Source organism: Lissotriton vulgaris, chromosome 2_1 (assembly GCF_964263255.1).
Source record: "Lissotriton vulgaris chromosome 2_1, aLisVul1.2, whole genome shotgun sequence".
Taxonomy (NCBI): Eukaryota; Metazoa; Chordata; class Amphibia; order Caudata; family Salamandridae; genus Lissotriton; species Lissotriton vulgaris.
The window spans coordinates 864,944,700-864,962,066 of NC_141687.1; the positions used below are offsets into that span (position 1 = coordinate 864,944,700).

At 46.0% G+C, this 17,367-nt stretch overlaps 1 protein-coding gene across 1 annotated transcript in view; it reads right to left on the minus strand.

The window, feature by feature from the left end:
• LOC147731312 (putative methyltransferase DDB_G0268948) overlaps positions 1 to 17,367 on the minus strand; it is a 395,842-nt gene that overhangs the window by 290,611 nt on the left and 87,864 nt on the right. The gene's annotated exons all lie outside the window — the stretch shown is intronic.

The following is a 17,367-nucleotide window of genomic DNA, read 5'->3' on the forward strand; positions in this document are numbered from 1 at the left end:
AATGAACATGTCTTCATCGAAATGTAATAAATGAAAATTGTACATGATATGAAACTTTTATTTAATGTTTTAATTTTGTTTCATATTTTAATAAATACGGCCGGGAGGGTAACTCCCTCCCGCCTTCCAAAAGTTCAGAACTGCGTTCGTCTCCCATCATTGGGGATTGTGTTGGGAGGGGGTGACGGGTATCCCGGCCATATGGAAAGGGGCGACCACTCGGTCCCCCCGAACGTATGGTTGGGGGCCCAGATCCTCCCGGGAAACCATTTTGGGCGGGGGGCGTGTCCCGGCTGGTATGCCCAAAGCGGCGTAGCCGGGGCGCGCCTTTTCCCGCCCAAGAGGGGTTGTCCTAGACACCTACACCGATGGCCACGCCCAGTAGGCGTACCGGCGGAGGGTTCACGCCCTCCCGACGAGGAATAAAGAGAGCGGGAATCCAAGGAAGCATCCTCTTGTTCCTGTGCTTGGAAGCTGCACCCACTCGTTGCATGTGAGCCCTCGAAGGAACAAGGAGCAATTTTGACCCACCCACCAGCCCCTTATGGCAATGTTTTTCTGCAATAAAGTCTTTTTTCTTTGATAAACATCTTCTTCCCTCAGGTGTTGCGATGTATGAAGGTCTAGTTTAATGATATGATTTCTGTCTGAAGGTACTAATTTTCTTGTAGCATAGACAAAACATGCAAGTAGACAAGATGATGTTTTTTCCCTTAGTAGGTAATCAATGTCGTATTTATTTTTTTGGTTGGGCGGTAAGGTCATGATCGGTAAGCAGTAATTTCAAGGTCCTTAGAGGGGGGTGCCACCCACTATGGATGGGAGCGCCTGGGGGGAGGCGGCCATTGGCCCCTCCCACGGGGAGGCGGCACCCACTAAGTATGGGTCGCCTAGGGGAAGACGGCCATAGACCCCTTCCAGGGGAGGAGGCGGCTATATGCTCCTCCTACGAATTTCCCGGGGCCCGGATATCCGCGACGGCGGATGTGATAGACAGTGTGGGGTGGGAGGGGGAGTCCACGCTGCCTTCTTACAGACACCTCACACGGGTCCTCGGACGACCTTTAAGATGGCGTCGAGTTTAAATGGGGGGCCCCCAACAAGACAAGGGAAATTGGAGTTGTCACAGAGGGTACAGTCCTCTGCGCATGCGCCACTCACACCGTGAGGGCGAGAGTTTTGGTAGTAGGGATCTGACACCGGTTGCGACCTTGCCGTTGGCCTGTAATGCTAGGATGTACACTTTTAATTTAGAAAGTATGCATTTGCAGGATGTTAGACTCGGCTAGGAAAACCTTTGTATTGAGATTTGTTAAGGTTAGCCAATGAACATGTCTTCATCGAAATGTAATAAATGAAAATTGTACATGATATGAAACTTTTATTTAATGTTTTAATTTTGTTTCATATTTTAATAAATACGGCCGGGAGGGTAACTCCCTCCCGCCTTCCAAAAGTTCAGAACTGCGTTCGTCTCCCATCATTGGGGATTGTGTTGGGAGGGGGTGACGGGTATCCCAGCCATATGTGAGTAATAATTTACTGTACTGTATGTAAAATGGAAAAGAAAACATGGGAGGCACGCCATTCCAAGATGCCCATTCATTTCTAGATCATATATTTTCGGCATTCCAACTATATGTTGTAGTTCCATTTAGTACCGATCTAAGATGGCTCTGGACTCGAACCTGCTAATTCCCATCAACTTTTTGGTGATGTACTTTCCTGAGCTGCACGCAACCCTGGGATCTTGAATGGAAGTTGCCGTTCTACAAGCACAAGGTAAAATGCAAACTCCAAGCCCACGGGCAGCGGCGCCTCCAGAGGACGAGCTTCATGAGGACGATGACGAGGTAAGTGCTGTCCATGCAAGTGTGGGTTATGTGTGCCGTTACAGCACTCGAGGTGCAATGTAACTTTTTGGTAGTATATCTGGTACATCAAAAAGACTGAGCATCGATCTGTGTGTCACGGATCCATCTTCATTAGGATAGCCCAAAAGTTTATAGCATCTTCTTCAGAGAACTGCGTGTAAACTGCAGGTTGCTAGTATCAGTAAAAGTAGAACAGCTCAATTAGTAAATACTCTTGTTCTAGAAATTTGCCAATATCAGTGGGTCATGGATTCCAAAGCTGTAACACAAATTATATGGTTGTTACATCTGCTACTGAAATATTTTGTAACCTTCCTGTGTCAGCTTTTTGTCCCCATATGCGTAACCAGATTTTTAAATCCAAAATCCAGTAGACACCACTAATTTAGAAATAGGACTCTTTTATAAGTAATATACAGTTTAACTGCAGTTTACACAGTACTAACTCTATAGATTTTCTAAAACATTTTACCAACTTTGGTTCTGCACTGTCAAGAGTTAATTTGACTTTGAATAATTTGTATCACTATCCCATAATCCAAAGTAGTTTTCTCTCCCTATTCTCAAAGATTCCCGCAAAATATTTTCTCCTCTTTTCCTAGATGGTCTAGATAACCGCTCACAACTCTTGCAATCCCCTATTTGGTATAATCATATTATTAAAGTTGGAAATAAGTCACTTTTTTTGAAAGATTGGAAAGATCTCGGTCTTATTTGGTTTCACCAACTTTTTCAGGCTGATATTTGTATTCCCTTCTCTGTACTTCAAACCCGCTTTTCTCTACCATTCTCCTTCAAATTCAAATATAATTTATTGTGTACAGCTGCTCAAAATAGCTATGATGCCATCACTTTTTCTGTTACTCATATTAAATCTTCTTATCTTACTCCCCCTTTTTTACTTTCTTCATCCTCGGCTTCCCAAATTTATAAAAAATTACGTGATTCCCCTATTACCAGAGATAAATGTAAAGTAGAAAGTGATTGGGAATCAGACTTATAGAAATTCTTTTCTATTTTAACCTGACAAACAATTTGGACCAAAATAAGGAAATCCTCTAGAGCAGCAAACAAGACTCAAACACTATTTTTTATATACAATAGACTTTTGATCACTCCTGCCAAATTGCACACCATTGATCCTTCAATTCCCTCTACCTGCTGGTCTTGTTCATCTGCAAAGGCAGATCTTAAACATATGTTATTTACATGTCCATCAATCTATAATTTCTGGTCCAGAGTGTGGAAACAAATTAATAATATTTTTCTGCACAGTTCCCCTTTACTTTTTCACATATTTTTTTAGGTTGTCTTTCAGATATATGGTCATCCTTGATTGTTAACACATCCATTATTGATTTACTTATAGCTGCAGCGTTCCAACAAATCACTAAGTCATGGAAGAATGCCTCGAATGTCTCTTTCCAAGCTTGGTGGTACGGAGTTTGTTATAATCACAGATTAGACAGGGCCTATGTTTATCCCATTACCCTTGCTATTAAACAAAATTTATTATGGTTACCAATCACTAATTTCTTGAACACCTCTGCCCAGTCCTTACCTTTACATTCCCCATGCACTGAAGAAGTTCCCAAATCTCCTTGAAGGTATTAATGATTGTTTCTTATATAGTATTTTTATTGCTTGATTATTTATAAATCTTTATTGGAGGATTTATTGTATGCCAATTGTTATATTTTCAATGCATAAGTTTTGTTATACCATTTGATATTTTCTTCCCCTCCCTTTTCTATCTTACCCCCCCTTTTTTTTAGGTCTCGCTGAAAGCTATCCTGTTAGGGATGCTTTGGCGAGATTAAAGTAAGGGCTTTCAAAAGTGCACCCAAAGGTGGATTGCCTACAGTGCATGTGAGCCGGGCACGTGCACTTAGCACACCATTTCAGACTTCAAAGGAATCCGCTCCCCCGCCCCCCGCATCAGACTTCAAAGGAATCCGCTCCCCCGCCCCCACACCATGCAATACCGAGAGCTTGTCTTACTTTCGCTTTAAAACCCAACCACACACGCTCTCTTCTGTACGACTTCATTTCACCTATCTCTGCTCGTTTTTACCCCCACAACTCTATTTTCTTCCCTTGTGCCGTTCTTTCTCTAATTCCAGCTCGAGTCCCCCAACTTTTACTTGTTTTTCCCTCCCCAGCATCGCACCTCTGTTGTCTCCACAACACAGACCTTCCCCTGCCCTCTCTCCCTGTCACACACCTCCCAGGACCCCTATCCAGCTTCTCCGACCTCTCACAGATTGTCCCACCCCCGCCCTCTCGTACGCTCGAAGTGGCCCACGCCTTCGTTCACCCTGCGGGCCTTGGGCTGTTTGGGGTCCTTGTCAGCCATGGTCTCGGTGCTGCCTCCCTCCGAGTTCCGGCTGCACTTCTGGGGGTGTGTGACTGTGAGCAGCTCCAGAACGGACAGCGATGCGAGCAATGCTAGCGCGATGTGGCCGAAACTGGGTGTCAGTGCTGGGACCCACCGCTACAGGGACCACCACAGGGTTGTACCTCAACATGCCACAGGAAGTACTTCAACCCTGTCTTGCGTGCGGTCCTACCTCACCTCACCCAAACCCTAGGGGGTTGCCCTAACTCCCTCCCGGTGCTACTTCACCCGCACGTTGTCCTACTCAAACCCTGGATGCTACGGCAACCCTTCTTCGCCCCTACCTCACCCTAACCCCAGGCATGCCCAGTTCCCCACGTAGGAAGCCTACAGCATGCCCCACTCATCCCTTCCTTTCTCGGTCCAATTTGCCACCTGGGAGATGTCTATCGCCCCCTGTGTCTCTACCCAAACCACGCTTAATTGCCCAATGACTAGCGCCACCCGCCTCTGTTTACTGTGCCCTCCCATTGACAGAGCTCATCCCGCCCCAGATGTCATGAGCCGTAGTGACTCCGCCAAACACGTTACTGAGCTGTCCCCTTTCGGCCCCAGAGAGGCTGTGCCCGTCTCTTACAGCCTTGGGTTCTCTTGACACCCCCCAGCCCCCTCGTCCTGGGCATCTTCGCTCCAGCCCGCTTTCACTCACTCTTAGGGCTTTTAGGCGCCCACCCTATGCCTTGTCAGTGACCCCCTTCCTGCCGGCTCCACTGTTGCCCGTGGCAACTGAGGGTTAATAGCCTCTTCCAGCCCCCAGGACAACCTGTCCTTGAGTCCTAGTGAGCGCATGCGGCAACTGGCGGTTCTTTGCCCCTAGCTGTACTCGCCCCCACGTGCGCAAACAGAGTCTGGCCTGTCCACTGCATGGCCCCAGAACCAGCACTACAAAGCGGCCTGGGGTCTGGACTTCGGAAGACCAGTCCTGCCAATTCTGGGACTCAAACTTGAATAAGTCGCTTAAAGAGAGCAAGCAGGCCCTGCAACAAACAATGTAGTGTTTAAAAGATACAAACATTGCACCGCGCAAACTGATGGCTGTGAACAGGATTGGCATAATATTAAAAATGCCATTCACGTGACCCGAGACATAACAAAGCAATGCCCATGAGTAAAAATATTTTTATATAGCATATGGACCCTCCGTAATAATGTAGAACTCTTTCTCAGGCGAATGTGAACCAAACATCGTAAACAACCAGGCTTGTGTATGTTTGACGTTCCTAACCCGACATTTCGATTGCGTTTTTATACGTGCCCTGACAACACAAAATGCCTGGATGTAAAGAATATTGTAACAGGTGAGCCTGACGCCCTGACCAGCAGCATAACCTGAGCAGCAGCGTCCTCCAGAGCACGGACTCACAAGCGCAGCGAGGGCAGGCTTCAAAGCCCGCTTCTGAGCGCATCGCGTGGTGTGTTTTCCTGAGTTATTAAACATGAATTAGAAACGTACTGTAGACAGAAATTTATATTTTCATCACTGTAAAACGTAGCGCTGGATAAAGTGTTACAAAAACAATGGGGGGGGGGGGGGGGTTGCAACAATTTTGCAGTGGGGAGAGACCGTGTGAAGGCATTTGTCTCACAACCTTGCTAAAATATAGGGGTCACATAGACAGCGCGGCAGATGTGGACAATAAACCACATTTATAGATTCGTGTTTTTTAGTCAAACAGGAAAAACAAGGCCTGTTGGAGTGAAAGTGCTTTATATAGAAGACCTAAAACCGTAGTAACACAGTAGCAAGCGAAAAAGGGCATATTAGACTCTTGGGTTAATTTCACTGGGTATGATAAGAATACTAACTTGTGTTGAAGGGCAGTCAAACTAATATGTGCTTTGTTTACTGTATTGGAGCGCGGAGCCTGCTTCAGGCACAACGGAGCTCCGTGTATTTACTTATTTGACTTGTGGCTGCATGTGGGGGAGGTGGGGCGAGTGTTGCTTGTTTGTACGGATGTGTGCTTTACCACTCGGATGTGTGCTGTATCCTGTCTCTGACTTGTGCTTTACCCCTCGGCGTGTGTCCTAACATCCTGATTATTGCTTGGTTCCTCTGGGTGGTGCCATGCCTTCCGATATGTATCCAGCTCCTATGATCTTTGATTTGCCTCTGTGGCATGTAGTTTTCCGCCTTGACGTTTGCTTTACCCGTGTGACTTGTGTTTTAGTATTCCAGTTTCTCCTTTACTCTTTAATGCCTGCTTTACCACTCTGCTTGTCCTTTACCTCCACCATTTCTTTTTTACCTCTCCATTGCTTTATTCCTCTAACAGTGCTTAACCTCAGAATGTGTTTTACCCCTATGATTCGAATCTCGGCGTCAGCTCAACATCCTGTGATTCTGGGCAAATCACTGAATCTCCCCGTGCCACAAAAAATTAATGTGACTTTGTGTAATGTAACTGTCGCTACATAAAAATGCAAAAGAAGTGCTTTACTCCCTTTATTTGTACTTAACCCCTTTGATTTCCTCTCCCCTACCCCCTCCCCGGGGTGCACCATCCTCGGGATGTGTACCGGATCCTACTTTGGGGTGTACTCCAGGCACCTTTTCCCCAATTTGATAAACTGTATTTGCTATTTAGGGAGTATAGAGCCTCTTGCCGGGCTGGGGATTCCTTTGTGCCATGGTAATCTCACCGTGGTTGGTCCGCTCAGTCTAGTGAATGGGGTGCGTAGCCCGCCTGTCGCGTAGTGTGGTGCACGATCAGCAGAAGCAACACAGGACGCCAGATCTCATATAGAGGTACTTCTTTATTTTGTTGTCGTGTCAGTCGGTCTGGGCACGTCCGTCCTTGTCCTCGTCCTGCTAGATAATGCCCCTTCCTGTCCGTCCACAGGAAGTGGTGTCCGGTGACCTGGTCACCGCCCTGTGACCCACAGGGTCCTAATACCCTGTGTCTGTCGTGGTCAGTCGTGGTCATCACAACTCCCCCCCTGTCACAACAAAGTCTTTTTCACATGCACAAGTTCTTGGTATACTGTCCCCCCAGTGAATAAAATGTAACTGATGTAGTGACAGATGAAGAGATATAAAAAGAGAGAGAGAGAGAGCGAGAGAGAGAGAGAGAGAAAAAGAGAGAGAGAGAGTCTCTCTACATTTCTTCTATTAGTCTCTTGGTCTTCTTGCACTCTCTTTTTGGTCTTTGTTCTCCGCTCTGTTCTTGTCCTCCGTTTTCCTTCTTTGTTGTTGTCACTTCTCTGCTTGTTCCTTGCTCTCTTTCTTCCACTTCCGGTGTTGCTATCGCTCTTTCTGCTTCTTCCACCTTGAACTCCTTGAAGTGTGAGCTATTTCTTGTTACTTTCCGATGTTCTGAAACTGCAGTCACCATTGAACCCTTCACTCCAGTCACTACCAGCGGATCTTTTGAAAATGGGCTGTCAGATTTCCTTTGCTGTTGTTGTTTCACTATTACCAGATCTCCTCCATCTAACTGGTGTTCAGCTGCATTTCTCCTTTTGTCAGCATATTCTTTCATTTTCTTTTTCGCTTGTTGATTTCTTTCTGCAATTTCTCTTCTGTTTGTGCCTGCTGCGGCCTCTATTTGTGGTAGCCTTGTCTTGCTGGCTCTTCCTAACACCAGTTCCGCTGGACACCTGCCAGTGGTGCTGTGAGGGGTATTCCTATAGTCTCGTAGCACTTGACAAAGTGCTTGTCCAATGGAGATCTGTGTTAATTTTGCTCGCTGGATGGCTTTCTTGATGGTCCCCATGAATCGTTCCGCCATTCCGTTGGCTTGTGGCCATAGAGGGGTTATTTTCCTGTGCTTGATCCCCAGGTATTCCATGAAGCTGCGGAATTCTTCCCCCGAGAATGGAGGACCATTGTCCGTTTTCAGTGTTTGTGGTGAGCCCCAGGCGGCAAATATGTCGTCTAACACCGGTAGGGTGGCGCTTGCCGATGTCGATGACACTTCTCTCACTATCGGGAATCTTGAAAATTCGTCGATCACTACTAGCAAGTACTTTCCATTCTCCAGTGGCCCATAAAAATCTGCTGCCAGTTCAGTCCATACTGCCAGTGGCAGTTCCGACATCTTCAATCGTGTGGGCTTACTAGATGATCCTGTTACTTGGCAGGTATGACAGTGTGATACCTCTTCCTCCACCATGCTGTCCAGTCCTGGGAACCACACTTTTTCTCTCAGCATCTTCTTTGTCGCTACAATTCCTCTATGTGACTCATGAGCTAGCTCAACTGTTCTCTTCCTTATTCGATGTGGTATTACAATCCTCGAGCCTCTCATCAGGACTCCTTTCTCTGTCTCAGACAGCTCTTCGCTTATCTTTTTGAAAGCTAGCAGTTCTTCTTTATTAACCCCTTCTTCTGTGGCGGTGTTGCTGTGAATGTGTCTCCATCTCTGTAACATCACTATCGTTCCTATTGCCTTCATTGTCGGGTCTCTTTTTGTCTCTCGCTCCAGTTCTTCACTTGTTATCGATGCTGGAGTGTTTTGTCTCACAATGAAGTTCAGATATTCTTCTGCCATCGTGGTGCCACCTTTCCGATGGGGAAGCGGGTGTCGTGACATGTAGTCGGCTGGGTTTTGGTCTTTGCCAGGTTTGTGTACTAATTTGAAATTATAGTCCATCAGCCTGATCCCCCACCTTTCAATTCTTGGTGGTATTTTAGCCTTTGGGTTTCCGTAGATAGTCACTAATGCTTGGTGGTCCGTCACTATCGTGAACGGTTTTCCATATATGAACATGTGATAGTGCTCACATGCCCATACTACTGCCAAGCTCTCTTTTTCTGGTTGAGAGTATGCTCTCTCAACGTCCGACAGACACACTATTTCCTGGCGAGGGCAGTCACACTGAGGAACTTCCTTCCAGTACACCTCACCTGGTGGGGCCCCCCACTTCTGTCTCTTCAGTACCCAGTAAACTACTGGCTCTGGCTCGTGAGGACTCCCTGTCCGCTCCATGATTTGTAGGGGCCCCTCTCCCCCACTGCAGTCTGTTTTCTCAGACGTCCTCCCATTTGGCTTGCTTGTTTTGTTAGGCACGGGGAGATTAAGTGATTTGCCCAGAATCACAGGATGTTTAGCGTCGTTGCGGAGACTCAAACCCGGTTCCCTAGCTTCAAGGTTGACCGCTCTAGCCGTAGGGCTACATCCTCTCCCCAAATCTTACCAGTACAGGCAACCCCAAACACTGCTGGAATTCTATATCTCCAAGCTAGGGGCCACCAACTTTTTCTGTAATTACAGCTACTTATATTCAGTGAAAATGATCCAGAACTATTATTATTTTTGTTGTTGTACTTGTAAGAGAGACAATATCAGACAAGATTACGCTAGTGGCAACCGCACGCGAGATTACCAATATTGACCTCAGTGCATCAGGTTAGGCTGTCAGCAGTAATGTAAACAAGCATTTACACTGCAATAGATCTCGCATTTGCGGGAGTTTATGCTATTGGCATTGGAAATGACAATGCCTTTTATTTATTTGTTTAAAAAAACAACACATTAATAAAAGCCATTGTAATCTGCACTGCTAATAGCTCAAACTCTAGTAAATGCGAGACCTATTGCAATGTAAATGCTTGTTTTTCTCTGTTTCTTCTCCTCGTTTATGATATCTTTGCACTATGTTATATTTAGATATTATGTTCTATTACTATTTTGTTGTATATCATATTCAATAACGTTTCCTTTTAAACTCAAGAGTTAATTTGACACATTCAACATTAATTATTTAAGCAGGATGCAGCCTGCAGCTGCTGCTCTCACCTATGTCAGGGGTTGTGCTCAGCTGACTGGAATTGTTTAGCTGAGACTCTGCCTCAAAGAGGGCCTGTCTGTTACCGCCTAAGGACGTAAAAAGGCACATGGGTGTCACTGCTCTGAACATGAGACAGTGTGCCACGCCATATGCTCTCACCCTGACTGGTACTGCAGACAGGGGCTTCATCTACCACTGTGCCAGCCTGCCCTCTCCGGAATGGCAGCTGACTCTGTCGACTCCAGCATATCACACACTATCTGAGGGTCATATGCCTGCTGCAAAGAAGGCGTATCATGACTGAAATGTATTCAATGTGGATAGTTCAGTGAGTTACTGCTTTGGTCACAGACATCCTTTTGCTACTTGTGGTTCAGCCACACCTTGAGCTGAGCTAGCGTAGGGTGGGGTGAGGGGGAAGGTGAAGGGGAGCAGCTGTGTTCGAAATATGCCTGCTGCAAACAAGGCGTACCAGCATATCATAGAGCCATATTTTATGTGGAAAGCTCAGTGGGTTACTGCTTTCTGTCACAGACATTCTTTTGATTCTTGTGGTTCAGCTGCACCTGGAGCTGAGGTGGTGGGGCTGGGGGCTGTGCTTAGATGTAACTTGTGGGTTTGAAAGCACTTGTGGCAGAGTTACTAGTGTGTCAACCAGTTTTCAGGCAGCACATAAAATGTCAAAGTTAACTGATTTTCCTGTTGGATAGTGATTGTAGTTTTGTCTAGTGTCATTTTTGACTCACCATAAAGTAGGGAAAAGGGTTACTGGGCCTGCAGCAGAGATCAGGTGCTTTGCAGCAGTTTCAAGATCTTAAAGTTTCCCATTGATAAAATGGGTTTAATTTCTGATATTTTTCCTTTTCATGGACTTTATTTCTTGATTTTACTTGCAAATACGTGCCAATTGAAGTGTTACACATTTGGTCATTGATTGTCACTTCTAAGTACACTGAATCATGAAAATGTCACACATAAGCAATCTGAAACCTTGGCAGCTATATTTATCTGATATATCTAGGACGGCTAACAATGCTGAATTCTGTACTTATGTGATTGGCTGATTTAATGAATGAAAAACATTACGTAATTTTGACTAATCTGCTAATAAATCGTTATGGTTTTAAAAACCATCAGTTCTGTCTTTCATGTGGAGCCAAATAGATTTCACTGTGATTTGAAAGTGATGTGAGCTCCCAGAAAACACTTTCAACAAATGAACAACAATCCATACAACCAGTGACTCAATCTGTTTGATGACTACACCAGAGCCAGCACGTATATAGAATTTCACTGAATCACCTCCCCCCCCAAAAAAAAAAAATATATATATATATAATATATATATATGTAGCCACACATCAGGTAGGTATGAACTTAGCGCTTTAATGATGGAAGCTGCAGCGTCCTTATGAAACAAACAAACATCAAAATCAAAGTCCATCTGCCGACGCGTTTCGTGCAGTCTAATGCACTTTTTCATGTTTAAGAAAGCATTCAGCAAGCTGCAACACCTGTTTGCCACGTGACTCTCTTCCCAGTGGGTGGACGCACTCGCACTGCCTCCTGGTCATCGTAGTGCTGTAGAACTTAATTCCAGTGAATTGCTGTGGTGCTGTCTCAAATCAAACTCTTAGTAAAATCCCCAGTAGGTTGATGCCGTTTTCCAAGTTAAGGCTGCTACACCATCCTACTCCCATCGAGCACCTCCTGCACCTTTCCGCTGACGTGCTTAGGCGCCAGCAGGTTCCGTGGTTAACCATGGAGGGGCTCTTTCGCGGCTGGACTAGCCGCACAAATTCCATCGAAAAGAGTGTCCTTCATGAAAGTAGTACAAAAGGGAGGTGGTGATGGACGGAGCATCTGAATCAATCAAACACTCACATCCAGTCAAAAGATCTGGGTTTAATCCATCACCGTTATTTAGCCCACTCTGCCACCCCAGTTCAGACATGGCTATCTGCAAATCAGTCTGACCCTGTGCCTCATGGGTACAGTCTAGCCCGAACTGCCAAGCCATGTCTTCCCTGGACCGGAAAAAAGCTTCCGAGGACCGGTTTCTGGCATTCCAGCTGTCTTCAGCCTGGCTTGCTTGAATCCAGTGGCAAAGTGAGCAAGGGACTCACGTTTGAGCATACCCTGCCACACTTATGGCGGCCAAAAGCGGTACAAAAGGGGGGTGGTGATGGACGGAGCATCTGAATCAATCAAACACTCACACCCAGTCAAAAGATCTGGGTTTAATCCATCACCGTTCTTTAGCCCACTCTGCCACCCCAGTTCAGACATGGCTATATGCAAATCAGTCTGACCCTGTGCCTCATAGGAACAGTCCAGCCCGAACTGCCAAGCCATGTCTTCCCTGGACCGGAAACAAGCTTCCGAGGACCGGTTTCTGACATTCCAGCCGTCTTCAGCCTGGCTTGCTTGAATCCAGTGGCAAAGTAAGCAAGGGACTCACGTCTGAGCATACCCTGCCACACTTATGGCGGCCAAAAGCGGTACAAAAGGGGGGTGGTGATGGACGGAGCATCTGCAGCGTCCTTATGAAACAAACAAACATCGAAATCAAAGTCCATCTGCCGACGCGTTTCGTGCAGTCTATGTACTTCTTCATGGGCGGACTGTTTAAGAAAGCATTCAGCAAGCTGCAACACCTGTTTGCCACGTGACTCTCTTCCAAGTGGGTGGACGCACTCGCACTGCCTCCTGGTCATCGTAGTGCTGTAGAATTGAATCCCAGTGAATTGCTGTGGTGCTGTCTCAAATCAAACACTTAGTAAAATCCCCAGTAGGTTGATGCCATTTTCCAAGTTAAGGCTGCTACACCATCCTACTCCCATCGAGCACCTCCTGCACCTTTCCGCTGACGTGCTTAGGCGCCAGCAGGTTCCGTGGTTAACCACAGCGGGGCTCCTTTGCGGCTGGACTAGCCGCACAAATTCCATCAAAAAGAGGGTCCTTCATGAAAGTAGCCACACATCAGGTAGGTATAAACTTAGCGCGGGGCTCATTCGCGGCTGGACTAGCGACGATGAAGACTGTGGAATGTTATGAGAACAACTTAACAATAATCAATCTGACTCCAAGATTATTGACAAAGGAAGAGGAACATGTACCGAAGTTGCGGCTTTCATTCTGCCCGGATAAAAAACTAGAATACACACAGAGGAAAATTGACTTATTTCAATTCAATTCAATTCAAATAATCTTTATTTCGATCATAAAAGATCATAAAAGATGTACAAATGATTTTCATCATTAAAAACATTATAAAGTATGCTATACATTTTAAAAAAAATAATTACCCAAACTCATGGTTGCAATCTGATTACTAAAAAATGCATTTTGGTTAAAAGGGGGACGAATCTATAACGAGACTAAAATAGAGGGTAATAGTAAAAAAAAAGATGTTCATGCAGCTTTAGTGTCCCTTATAATTATTGCACGTAATCGCCACATTGCCGTCAGAAATTTTGCCATTACGAACACTGTTGGAGCCGATAAGTCTGTTTTGAGGACTCTGTAGGCCGGAGCATAAGTTCGGAAGCCCAAGTTCCTTAAATAAGGAACCAACTAATAGCTCCTAATTCTGCTGTAGGCTCTACAGAACAGGACCACGTGAAGATCACTTTCCAGTTTATAGTTGCATGCTGGGCACACCCCTGAGTCCAGATTACCTTCCCAGGATTTAGTAAGGGACCTCAAGGGGAGAGAGCCGTACCTCCATTGCATGTAGATCTTCCATACGAGCACAGGAGTCATACTGTCTAGTACATATTCAGGACTATAAGAGTCTTTTGCCTTAATGAATGTGTCGGTTAGAGATCCTTCCTGGATAGAGTTCAAAGATTTCTGAAGCATAACGCTATAGAATAGATTTTAAAGTTTTTTTCTAGAGAGCCTTACGGACACTGCTACCGGGTTGGACCATAACTCTGGGACTCCGAGGATCGTACACATGTCCCTGATGTACTTTATCCACGGGATTTTGGTGGCATAGGTTGATCTAAGGAGTTCCTGCAGTTCATTTCTATAATGTATCAGATCCTGACTGCTCCACAAGCGCCTCCAGTAGGTCAAGGGTTTGAGGCCCAATTCCTCCGTGATTGGTCGTAATGCCAAGTCCATTCTTAGGGGGAGAAGAGGAGTGCTCGGGGGAAGTGCAGCCAGTTGTCTTATGAAATTGTTTTCTGCAACCTGTATAGTATGTAGCGGTATGTGTCCCCATAACTCACCCCCATAGATAATGCCCCCCCGGGCTTGGGCTTTGTAAATATGGATGGCGGGTGCCAGTGGGCGAAGAGGAGATTTTTTGGCGATTCTTGTAATGGCACCTGCCCTCTGGACTAGTTTTGTGGTTGCTTTTGTTTTATGTGGCAGCCAAGTCAGGTTCTGGTTGAGGGATATGCCAAGATATTCTATTACATGAACTCTTTCCAGGGTTGTAGATCCTAGGCGGGGATTTGGGCAGCTTTTGGGTTTGGGGTTAAGAATCATAAATTTAGTCTTGGAGGGGTTTATTTCTAGGCCCCTTTCTTTACAGAACCCCAAAAATCCATTCAGAACCCTCTAAAGCCCCATTGGTGTTTTTGACAGCAGCAGGGTGTCGTCCGCGAACATAATCGCTGGCACCCTGCTACTGTTCAATTGTGGCGCATCGATGTTAGGGATCCTGCTCAGGTGCTCTATCACCCCGTTCACAAATAGGCAAAACAGGGTCGGCGCCAAAACGCAGCCCTGCCTTATCCCTCTGCGAGCGGGGAATCTGTCTGTCAGCCTGCCGCCCTTTCCATATCTAACTCGGGCGTAGTTGTCAGTGTGCAGCCTGATTAAGATATGGAGGATATCTCCTGGGACACCCAGGTCAGCCAGCACCGCCCACAATTTAGCCCGGGGAACTAAATCGAAGGCGGCGCGGAGGTCCACAAAGACCGCATACAGTGTCCCACCTTCTAAGAGCACCGTCTTCCAATATATAATATTCAGTCTAAGTATTTGGTCGACTGTGGAGACTCCTTTTCTGAATCCCGCCTGGAGAGGGCTTAAGATGTCAGTCTCCTCCATCCAACTTAGCAGCCTGTTGAGAATTAATCTGCCAAATAGCTTCTGGGATACATCAATGAGGCTGATTGGGCGATAGTTGGCTGGGAGCAGGGGTGACCCCTTTTTAAAGATCGGGACCACCTCAGCTTCCAGCCAAGTATCTGGTATTTTCATTCCCCCCAGCACTGTATTGAATAAGACCATGAGGTAGGGTGCCCAGATTCCAGGTTCATGCTTAAATAGGTCACCAGGCACCCCGTCCAGGCCTGGTGCCTTTCCAGAGGAGATCCCTGCTATCGCCATCCTAATGTCTTTTACAGTGAAGGGATCAGAGGTCTGTCTAACAGAGGCGGTGGGCAATGCTGATTCTGTCCCCTCATTCTCTAGAGAGTATAACTGCTGGAAGTGTTTTTGCCAGACATTTGCGGCAATGTTAGGTTCAATTGCCGTGGGAAGATCCCCACATCCGTGATTAATTATTCTCCAGAATCTATGGGAGTCTCTTATTGCTAAGGACTCCGATAGATTCTCCCAGTGCTGTACATCCCACTCTATCTTAGCGTTAGCTATAAGTGTTTTGTAGGCCCTCCTTCTGGAGGAGATCTCTTCCCTCGGGCCTCCTGCTTTTATACTAGATAGGAGGTCGCGTTTTGCAACTCGACATGCACTATTAAACCAAGTGCCTTTATTCAATCCCTGGGTTCTAGGTGGTCTGGTGCGGAAGAGGTCAGCTTGAAGCTTCCTGATTAGATGTTCGTGTACCTGTGCGAGATCCTCACTACTTTCCTTCGTAGAATCTAAGTTCCATAAGTCGAAGGCCTCCTCTAGGGTTGGAATGATTCCAGCGTAGAGGGTGGCTAACTTATCTTCGCTGGAGGCAAGATTTTCCCATCTTATCCTCTTCCTATTGTTGTCTAGGAGGTGTCCCTCTCTAGGCTTTTGCTCACTTAACGCACTCTCCTCCAAACAGGGGATGCCATATTCTTGTTCTAAAGCATTGTGATCACTGTCCTGTCTGGGCGTTACTCTAAAATCCACCACCCTTTTCCACGCATGCAACTGTACCAGGAAGTAATCTAATCTGGATTCCCTCCCGACTTTATTGAACGTACATTTGCTCGGGATATCAGACCTAGTGCGGCCGTTACAAGCTCTCAAACCGTGGGTGAGATTTAGGGGCATATTATCAAGGGGGTTTATCTCCGCTTTTTTGGCTTTAAAAGCGGAGATAAAATTATCTCCCTATTACCAAGCTGTCGCTAACACCAGTTAGCGACAGCTAGTAGGAGATAGCGACCATCTTGGGCCCCACTTTGCATGTCAGTGATATTTATCACTAATGAGATGCAAAGTGGGCGTGCCAAGATGTTAAAGACTGAAAACAGTCGCTAACATCGCTATCTCCTATTACCAACCTTTGGAGATATTCGCGCTAAGCGGGAATATCTCCAAAAGCTAACACCTGCCCTGAGCAGTTCTTAGCCATGTTATCCAATGGGAGGTGGATAACATGGCTAAGAGCATTTGCTCGATAATGCATGAATATCGCTGACTTTTCAGCGATATTCATGCATTTCGGCCGTTTTTTATCGCATTTGCGATAAACCTTGTTAATAGCAAGGTTTATCTGCGATAAAAATCGCCGATGTGCGGCGATAATTTTTGTCTCTAAACAAGTTAGAGACAAAAATTATCGCTAGTTGTTGGTAATATGCCCCCCAGTGTGTTTATTTGAACGGCCAGCGGTGTCCATGCTCTAGGAGGGGAGCCTCTGTTGGAGGAACCTGCCTCCTGCACCTTTCCGCTGACGTGCTTAGGCGCCAGCAGGTTCCGTGGTTAACCACAGCGGGGCTCTTTCGCGGCTGCACTAGCCGCACAAATTCCATCAAAAAGAGTGTCCTTCGTGAAAGTAGCCACACATCAGGTAGGTATGAACTTAGCGCGGGGCTCTTTCGCGGCTGGACTAGCCACGATGAAGACTGTGGAATGTTCTGAGAACAACTTAACAATAATCAATCTGACTCCAAGATTATTGACAAAGGAAGAGGAACATGTACCGAAGTTGCGGCTTTCATTCTGCCCGGATAAAAAACTAGAATACACACAGAGGAAAATTGACTTATTTAAATTCTCACGTAAGTTGAAACTGCATGAATTTGATAAATTGCGTCCCGACTAAAAAAATATTAACTCCTAATGCAATGGATACTTTGCAAGTTAAGGATTTACCGGCATTACAATATCTGAATATGTTGGAAGTGGAATGCGCGAGCCAAGAGAGAGGAAACACTTCAATGAACACTGACATAGAACAAA